At 42.7% G+C, this 8,601-nt stretch overlaps 1 protein-coding gene across 4 annotated transcripts in view; it reads left to right on the top strand.

Moving 5' to 3' along the window:
- Positions 1-558: 558 nt before the first annotated feature.
- Positions 559-8,601, top strand: part of AKAP11 (A-kinase anchoring protein 11) — a 49,767-nt gene continuing 41,724 nt past the window's right edge. Inside the window, exon 1 of one of the 4 annotated variants that reach the window (XM_044249804.1) lies at positions 559-682. The gene's annotated coding sequence lies outside the window, so the exon portion shown is untranslated. Of the gene's footprint in view, positions 683-1,200; positions 1,263-1,679; positions 1,788-8,601 lie in introns of those variants that run through there. The other 3 variants (XM_044249805.1, XM_044249803.1, XM_044249807.1) reach the window with 3 other exon arrangements.

Here is an 8,601-nt window from a genome sequence, read left to right as displayed (position 1 = left end):
TTTTCCTCGCATTGAGCTTGACGCCAACAAACATTTCTTCTTTCACCCCTCCTCCCCATAAGCACTCTAGAACCTAGACTCACTTGTCATCATCACTGCTCAATCGACGGCCTGGAGTAGTGTCTAACATTTGTAGTAGCTCAACAAAAATTTGTTGAATGAAGACGTGAACGTAAGAATGCACCCGTTGTTCCCTGCCCCCCCCACCCCGCCCCCAAACAGTACAAAACTCATAATGAGGATAAACTTCAAAAGGTCTTTTTCATCTATCGGGTATTTCCACCCTTGACTAGATGTCCATGGGGAGACTGTACACATTGACTGGTTAGGCCTTACGATTCTAAATGTAAATAATCACACATTAGCTTATCGTCTGGGGCTTGGTTTCTCCGTGACCAATACTTTACTTCCTGATTGCAATACCGCGTGAATTGGTAAGGGTGAGCACTAGGGCCCGGAGATCCCTTGATGCTAATTGTTGAGGTTTGGATGGGGCGGTCGGCCTGGTGCGCTGTGAGTGGTCCTCCCTAGAGATGCTGGGGAGAAGGGGCGGAGTTACCCCAAAGGATGAGCCTTCCTTGGGCCGTCAGATCTGACGGGGCTGCCGCTTTGGAAAGAGCCCTGGCAGTCGGAAGACAGCAAAGCTAGCCTGTGGCGAAGAAGCCCAGCAGACCCCCAGGCGGTAAGACCAAGGGGTCCAAAGAAAGGAGGAAGGGCCTGAAACCAAACCTGCAGGGCCAGCCAACGCTTGGGTATTTTGCCAGAGGAAAGGGTTAAACCGTTTCCAAGGTAACGGATCAGGAAGCGCGCAAGACGTTCGCCGCAGGTTCGTAGGTCAGCCAGGCGTTTAAAGCTCCCACGGCTGAGCAGATTCTGGCCAATAGAGAGGCCGGCTTCCCGTCACGTGACGCGCGGGGCCGATCCGCTAGCTGCCCCAGAGCACGTGGGAAGGTTTTTCCTGCTCCTTTCATTTTTTAAAAGCCCACCCACTTTTGCGCGGGCTTGGTCACAGTTCTTCTCGCGAGAGGTGCCGCACTCTCTCGCGAGAGTGAGTGGGAGGCGTGGGGACTAGGTGGTGTTGCCGACTGGAACTGCGGCGGCGGAAGCCGGGGGTGGGCAGTCCGGGGGCGGGCCGCGGGGAGGGGAGGGGGGGAGGGCCGGGGGCCGGTGCGGGAGGGGGCGTCCGCCTGCTCAGCGGCTCGCGCGACTGGTCGTTGCGGGCCGGTGACATGCCTGTGAGCTGCGGAGCCTGCGGCCCCCAGGTGAGGCGGCTGCGGATCCGCCCCGCGCGTTGGCCGGGGTGGCGGCGTGGTGCGGGGCCGCGGTCGGTGGAGCGTTCCGTTCCCTGGTGCCCCAGCCTCTCCGCCGGCCCGCAGTCCCTGCCCCGATTTGCCCAGAGCTGCGCCTTGGCTCGGGGGTGGGAGGAGGGCGGCAGGAGCTGGACGGTGGAAGGAAGCCCGCAGCACCGGGCCGGGGGGAGGCGGTTGTCCTCGGGCTCGAGACGGGTCCCTTGGGGTCCAGAGTGTGGTGGCGAAGTTGCGGCCCCTTTGAATGACAAGCTCAGTTCCCATCCCCAGGACGGTCTTCAGAGCCGGGTATCTTCGGTGCGTCGCGGAGCGTGTGCTTAGTTTGTGTTGGTGTTGCGCGCACCGGAGCTTATGCCCGAGGAGGACGTTGCACTTTGTCCCAGAGCAGCATCCTTCGCTGTCAGAACCCCAGAGCCGTGGAACCAGGCGCAACCCAAATCTTGAGACAGAAACGGAAGGCGTCAACCAGCTCCTCGGAATGTTGGTGTTTGGATTTGCTGTCACATTTTCTCTGGGGCTGTTTGTTGTTAATGGTTAAATGCTGGCCATCCATATCCTGAATGGATTGGGTATACTTTTATTATATCAGGCACCTACTCTGCTTTGCACGAAAATAGTGGATGTGACCGAAGTATTAAACACGTTCGTAAAATGGCAATGGTAGTGGAGTCTAAACCATGGCAGTGGTATAGCTTGGTAGCAATTCTGCTTTCCGTCTCTTCCAAAATCTTACTAAACTGGAGGTGGTTTAGGCTTAAGATGTTAAGAAAATTTCAGGCCAAGAAATAGAGTTGACACGTACCTAATGGCTTTAGTGCAAATCAGAGTTAAAAATTCTAGTTCTCTTTTCAGCCTTGTAATTATTCAGTCCCTCGCAAAACATGTAAGGTTTCCTTGGCTTCTTCCCACCGTGTGAGGGATGTTATAGTTATATTGACTGACACTGATTTTGGCATGTCTGGAAATACTCAGAAAATACAGAGTACTCAAAATATAAGGTACTCAGTAATGCAAGGATTGTTTTAAAGTCTTGTTTATGATTTTAGAGTAATTGGCAACACAGTTCCTGGCATGAATAGTGTCAGGTAAAATAGTGCATTTTAATGAACCCTTTTAAACATCTAGTTACCTTTTTTGAGTAGTACCATGGTTTTTCTTACTTTCTTGTGTTCCTTCTAGCAGAAATACCCAGGGTTGACAGTGAAATTCACTGTTAGTTGTGGCTGTGAGTAGCAGAGCAATTTATGAGAGATCAAAGAATTTAAGGCAGTCAGAACAAATGGATTCCCAGGCTGAATTGATAACTAGTGATAAGTGGATGTGCCCCGATAACTGCAGTATTTCTAAGGGCCTAGAAGTATACTCCTAGGCAAGTGATATTAATGAGTTGTTGAGGATAGGGGACTTGCCAAAGACCCTGAACCCACAGTAAGAGCTTCTTTAGTTTCTAAATTCTGGGATAAATCTAGAATCTTAAAAAAAAAAAAAAAAAAAAAAAAAAAATCCTCCTTTACCTTTAGAGGCTAGCAGAAGGATAGTACATTAAAAAAATTTTTTTTAATTCCAGAAATTTACTATCTTGTAAAAGAAATCAAGCCAGATGTTACACTATAGGTCATTTTTAGGGAAATTTTCACTTATTTAAATAGGCAGTGGAGTTCTGTTACATTCTAGAAGAAAATGTGGAAATCTTAGGGTATATCTTTTTGAGAATGGACAAAAGAGACTGGTCTAGATTTTAAAAGTTCCCTATCATTCCATCTTGGCAAACTGATTTTCAGGGAGAGAAAAATAGAATTTTTTGCTAGTCTTTATAGCCTTTTGGTAAGGATTTCAAGCTTTTAGCATGTAGATATTTGTTGGTTTTGTCTTGCTTTTGAAAAATAATTGGAGGGGGGGGTGCCTCACTGGCTCAGTTGGTGGAGCATATGACTCTTGATTTCGGGATTGTAAGTTTGAGCCCCACATTGGGTGTAGAAATTCCTTAAAAATAAAATCTTTAAACAAGAATAAAAGTAATGAAGTAGTTTTAGGTAGGATAATTATTTAGCTAAGCCGAATGTATTCTTTTTCTGTTAGGTGGCCTGCACTTTAGTAATAACGTCAACCACTTGGAGGGAGGGAAGGTGGGACAGGTCAGGAAAAGAGATACACTTAGTTTGGGCTTGACTTAAGGGTGTATCAACTGGTAAGGTAGGGAAAGGAAAGAAAAATACTCTATCAGTTTCGAAACAGACCAAAAGGATCTGAATATCTTTATTCTGCTGCTCATATTTACATATACAACGTCATTTTATTGTTAAATACTTACCAGATAGAGTAAAGGTGGTTGAAGTGTATAGAGGCTGAACAAGTTAAAAGGTGAAAAGTTAACATTTTTGGATTATTCTGAGAATGTTTCATGAGAAAAAAATTAAGTGGCATGGTCGTCTGGAATAGATGGGATGTAACTTGAATGAAAATGAGGCAAAATATAGAGTTTGGGCTTTGGAGTAAGGCAGACTACTACTTAATATAGATGAGCCTCATTTCCTCACCCCTGATGGTGAAGAGTCAAAATACCTTAAAGTTATTTTGAAGCACATAGTGGCTGCTTATTCAGTCTTTTTCCTTTGACCTCTTTTAATGGCTTTAAGATTATTTGGCTGCAAGAGTCAGAAATCCATTTGAATGAACTTAGTTTAAAAAAAGCATTTGTGGGAGGTTGGGGTACCAGGTGGTGGGTATTATAGAGGGCACGGCTTGCATGGAGCACTGGGTGTGGTGAAAAAATAATGAATACTGTTTTTCTGAAAATAAATAAATTGGAAAAAAAAAAAAAAAAGCATTTGTCATAACAGTCAGAGGACTGCCTCTGAAGTCCATTGCATGAAGTCCAGCTCAGGATCCTGGGAACTAGAAAAATCTCTAGGCAGTTAGTTACTGTTCCAGTTTTTCTCTGGGAGCCCATGGTCTTGTCTCTGCCACTCTGGACTCTATTTGTTCCAATTTCTTTTAAATTGGCTCTCTTTAAAGCTCTTGGTTCCTGCTTCCCTCTGACTTCGGTTTGCATGAAACTTTGCTTTGCTGTGGTGGCAGCTCACTTTGTGTTTGCAGCATGCTTCTCAACAGGTGTCTCCATATCTTCATTCTGAATTTCTGAAAAGATAGTCCTGTGGCCCAGGTATCAACTTGTCTGGTCCCTGTGGCTGAGAATGGAGGAAGATGGGAATGGGAAAATGGATGAGAAAGAGGTGTAGGTGTGCCTCAGTTTGTACTTTTCTTTTAAGATTAAAAAGAAGTTATTTATTTGAGAGAGAAAGCAGAGTGAGTGAGAGAACGCCAGTGGGGTGGAAGGACAGAGGGAGAAGCCGACTCCCTGCTTAACAGGGAGCCCAGCATCTTGACCTGAGCGGAAGGTAGGCACTTAACCACTTAACTGACTGAGCCACCCAGGTGCCCCCAGTTTGTACTTTTTTAGACTGGGAACTTACTGCAAGTTCCTAACAGAGGGGACAGACAGGGAGGAAATGTACTTTGTACTCTAATGTACTCTGGTGTACTTTAACATCCTGCCGTTTGAGTCCCCTCCCCCCTAGTATTGCACTCTCGGTAATGATCTCCTTCAAGACAGAATCTTCTAGGTTTGTAAGTTAAGGTGAATTATGTAAGCATTTTGTGCCTCAGTCTCTTTATATGTAAGATGGGTGTAACAACACCAACTTCTGTTGTGAGAAATGTGAATTCTGGGGGTGCCTGGGTGGCTCAGTGGGTTAAGCCTCTGTCTTCAATTCAGGTCATGATCTCAGGGTCCTGGGATTGAGCCCCGCATCAGGCTCTCTGCTCAGCGGGGAGCCTGCTTCTCTGCCTACTTGTGATGTCTCTCTCTCTGTCAAATAAATTAAAAAAATCTTAAAGAAAATGTGAATTCTGTTTAACAGCAATTAAGCAGTGCCTGACTGGCACAGTGTAATGATGTGGTGTTACTTCTACTGACTGTGTCCTGTGATTGAGATTCCTGCAACATTCAGAGATGGAAGAATATCATCTCTACCCTCAGGAGTTTGGAAGTTTAATACTGACCATTCCAGACATAAAACTATTTCTTGTTTCCAGTGATACTAAATCTTTTAAATCTCTACTTCTCCTGCTTTTCCAACTGCCCCATATTTGTGGTATTTGCTTACCTGCCCAGCAACCCTTTATCATGGTTGTCCTCTTACATTCTTTCTTGATCTTCTGTTCTTTCCTAGTCTGTAGGATCAGCGTTCAAGTTCTGTATGTATAGATGGTTCCTAGAATAACAACTGTAGCTCTGACCACATCCAACTAAATGTATGTATTTTAGGTGCCTTTTGATACTACGTTAACATAAAACACTATCTTCCAGTTACCCTGTAATTGGCAAAGGCTCCACTTTTCTTCCAGCTCCCCAAGCTTGAAACCTCAAAATTATCTTTCACACTCTTCTTTCTTTTTTATGCTTTATATATCCCATCAGTTAATAGGTTTTGCATAGGCTTTTAGGAATGCCTCATAGGTACCAAGCACTGGACCACTGGCAAAGCAGACTCATTCACTCATTCCTGCTGCTGGCAGAGTAGTATTACTTTTTGCAGGAGCTACTTAAATGTCTTTTCAACAGTATATTCTTTGATTCATAGTGTCATAGATGCCACTGATAAAGAGATGTTTTCCTGGGTTAAAATTCTGAACATATTTTTTGTTAAAATACTCTTGTACTTGGGGATTTTATGAAGATTTTAGGGTTTTTTCTTTTTTTTAAAGCTGTATTTATTGTTGATATATATGAAATAGAGAAGCAAGGATCTTGATAGGTAATCATTTAGGTCATAAACAAATTAGTCTTTTTTTATGATTGATTATTGTTTTGAGAGAAAACTAGTAACTGATAGCTGTGGTATTTTTAGGTTTTATGTCAAACGGCAAGTCTCTTCCTAAGGAAGAAGCAAACATTTGAATTCCTGCTGTATCAATTCCTGCTTTATCAGGTCCTGTTTGTACATATATTATGTAATTGCATTCTTATAGCAGTCTGTGAAGATGAGCCTTGCTTCCTGATTTTGCAGAAACGGGAGATAGCATCACCTTTGTGCCACTGTTTTCCTATGAGGTATTATTCTGGTTTTGTTTTTTTTTTTCAATGGTTGCTCTAGGGTTTATGAGATAACTTTAACTTATCAATATCATTTTTTTGTATACTGTAGGAACAGCATTTTTTAAAACTCTAGCCCACCACACTGTGTGCTTTATTTTGTCATGCCTTTTACTTGTGTATGTTGTAAACCCCATTATATGCTGTTATTATTTTGGTTTAAATAGTTATTTTTTAAAGGGATAAATAAGGAGAAAATATCTCTATAAAATATCTTTTGTATTACCCTCATATTTACCCTTTCAAGCATTCTAAATTCCTTGTTTAGGTTCAGACAGCCATCTGGTGTTGTTTTTCTCTTGCCTATTATTCTAGTGGTGGTTGGCTGATGATGAATTCTCACAGCTTTTTTCGTTCAAATAAACTTATTTTTCTTTGATTTTTGAAAGATATTTTCATTGGGTATGGATATCTCAGATGACACTTTTTAAAAAAAATATTTACTTATTTGAGAGAGAGAGAGAAAGAGAACACATGCACGAGTGAGGGGAGGGATAGAAGGAGAGGGAGAGAGAAAGCCTCAAGCAGACTCCCTGCTGAGCACAGAGCCCTACGTGGGGCTCTATCCCAGCACCCTAGATGAAATCTAACCCATGACCTGAGCCGAAATCAAGAGCGGGACACTCAACTGACTGAGCCACCCAGACACCCCATTAAGTTGACACTTTTTTGAGATGTTGCTCAATTATTTATGGCCCAGCATAGTTTCTGCCAAGAAGTCTGCTGTCTTTCTTTGTTCCTTTGTATGTGATGTCTACTTTTCTCTCTTGTTTCTTTTAAGGTTTTTCTGTCACTAGTTTGCAGAAACTGTGTTATGATGTATCTTGGTGTGGTTTTCTTTTTGTTTACTTTTCTTGGGGTTTGTTGATGTCCCTTGCATCTGTCAGTTTACGGTTTTCATCAACTTCTGGAAATTCTGAGCCATTTTGTCTTCATGCAGTGCTCCTCTCCCCCTCATTTTTGGGGATTCCAGTTACTTTTCACAATCACTGCTTTGTTTGTGGGTTTCTTCTCTCTGTGCTTCATTCTGGATAGCTTCTATTGTTACATCTTTAAGTTCACATTTTCTTGCTGCTGTCTGATCTGCTGTTGATTGTACCCAGTATGTATTTTATTTTAGATTTATTTTTATCTCTAGAAGTTTGGTTTGGCTCTTTATATTTTCTGTTTCTCTCCTTATGACTGTGTTTTCTTCTTGCTTGAGTATACGGAACATATTTGTAATATAGTTTTAACATCTTTTCTGATCATTCCATCATCTTTGTCATTTCTGGATCTGTACTTAATGATGTTTTTCTTCCTGGTTATGGGTCGTATTTTTCTCCTCCACTGGTAATTTTTGGCTGTGTGCTAGCCATTGAGTTTTATGCTGTTGCTTGCTTGATTTTGTTGTTGTTTTTTCTTTTTTTAAGAGTGTTGAATACAGTAGGGGTTCATAGGTTATTTGGAACCTGTTGGATTGTGTTGAGGCTTGCCTTTAAGCTTTGTTAGGGTGACTACAGAACAGCCTCTGGTGTAGTGCTGGCTTAGTCCCCCAACTAAGATGATTTCGTGCTATGGAGACCATCCTTTGCCTGACATACTACAAGGTTTTTCCCACTCAGGTTGGTGGAAGTGCAGATTATTCCAAGCCCTGTCTGGCTCCAGGTATTGTTTGGCCTGCTGCTCTTTGGTAGGTAATTATTCCCCCAACCTCTGTTATTTGGCACAGATCAGTATCTGACCAAGGGCCCTAGAATTCTCTGATGCTTTCAGTCTTTGTGAGCTCTCTCTCCAGTGAACTGCCCTGCAAATTCTAGCCTTCGTGGCCTTCCCAGACTCTGATCTCTCTCTGTCTCTGCAACTTGGTGAGACTGCTTGGCTTTCTTCTCTCTGTGCTGTGACCTGGAAATAACCAGGAGCTAGTGTTACCCTTCTTTTAGCTGTCATAGGCCTGGGTTACCTGTTGTCTGATATCTGAAAACTCATGTTTCATGTATTTTTCCCTACTTTGTTCTGTTTATATATAACAGAATATTAATTTTTAACACTTGACCATTTGGAATTTGGCCAACATGTTTTTGGAGCATTTATTATAAATATGTTATCAAATATTATAGAATTAGAAATTCTTGGAAACTTTTATATTTTCACAAATAA

Source organism: Neovison vison, chromosome 5 (assembly GCF_020171115.1).
Source record: "Neovison vison isolate M4711 chromosome 5, ASM_NN_V1, whole genome shotgun sequence".
In the NCBI taxonomy this organism is placed as follows: domain Eukaryota; kingdom Metazoa; phylum Chordata; class Mammalia; order Carnivora; family Mustelidae; genus Neogale; species Neogale vison.
Note: the sequence above shows the minus strand (reverse complement) of the source record. Positions and strands in the feature narration are given on the sequence as shown.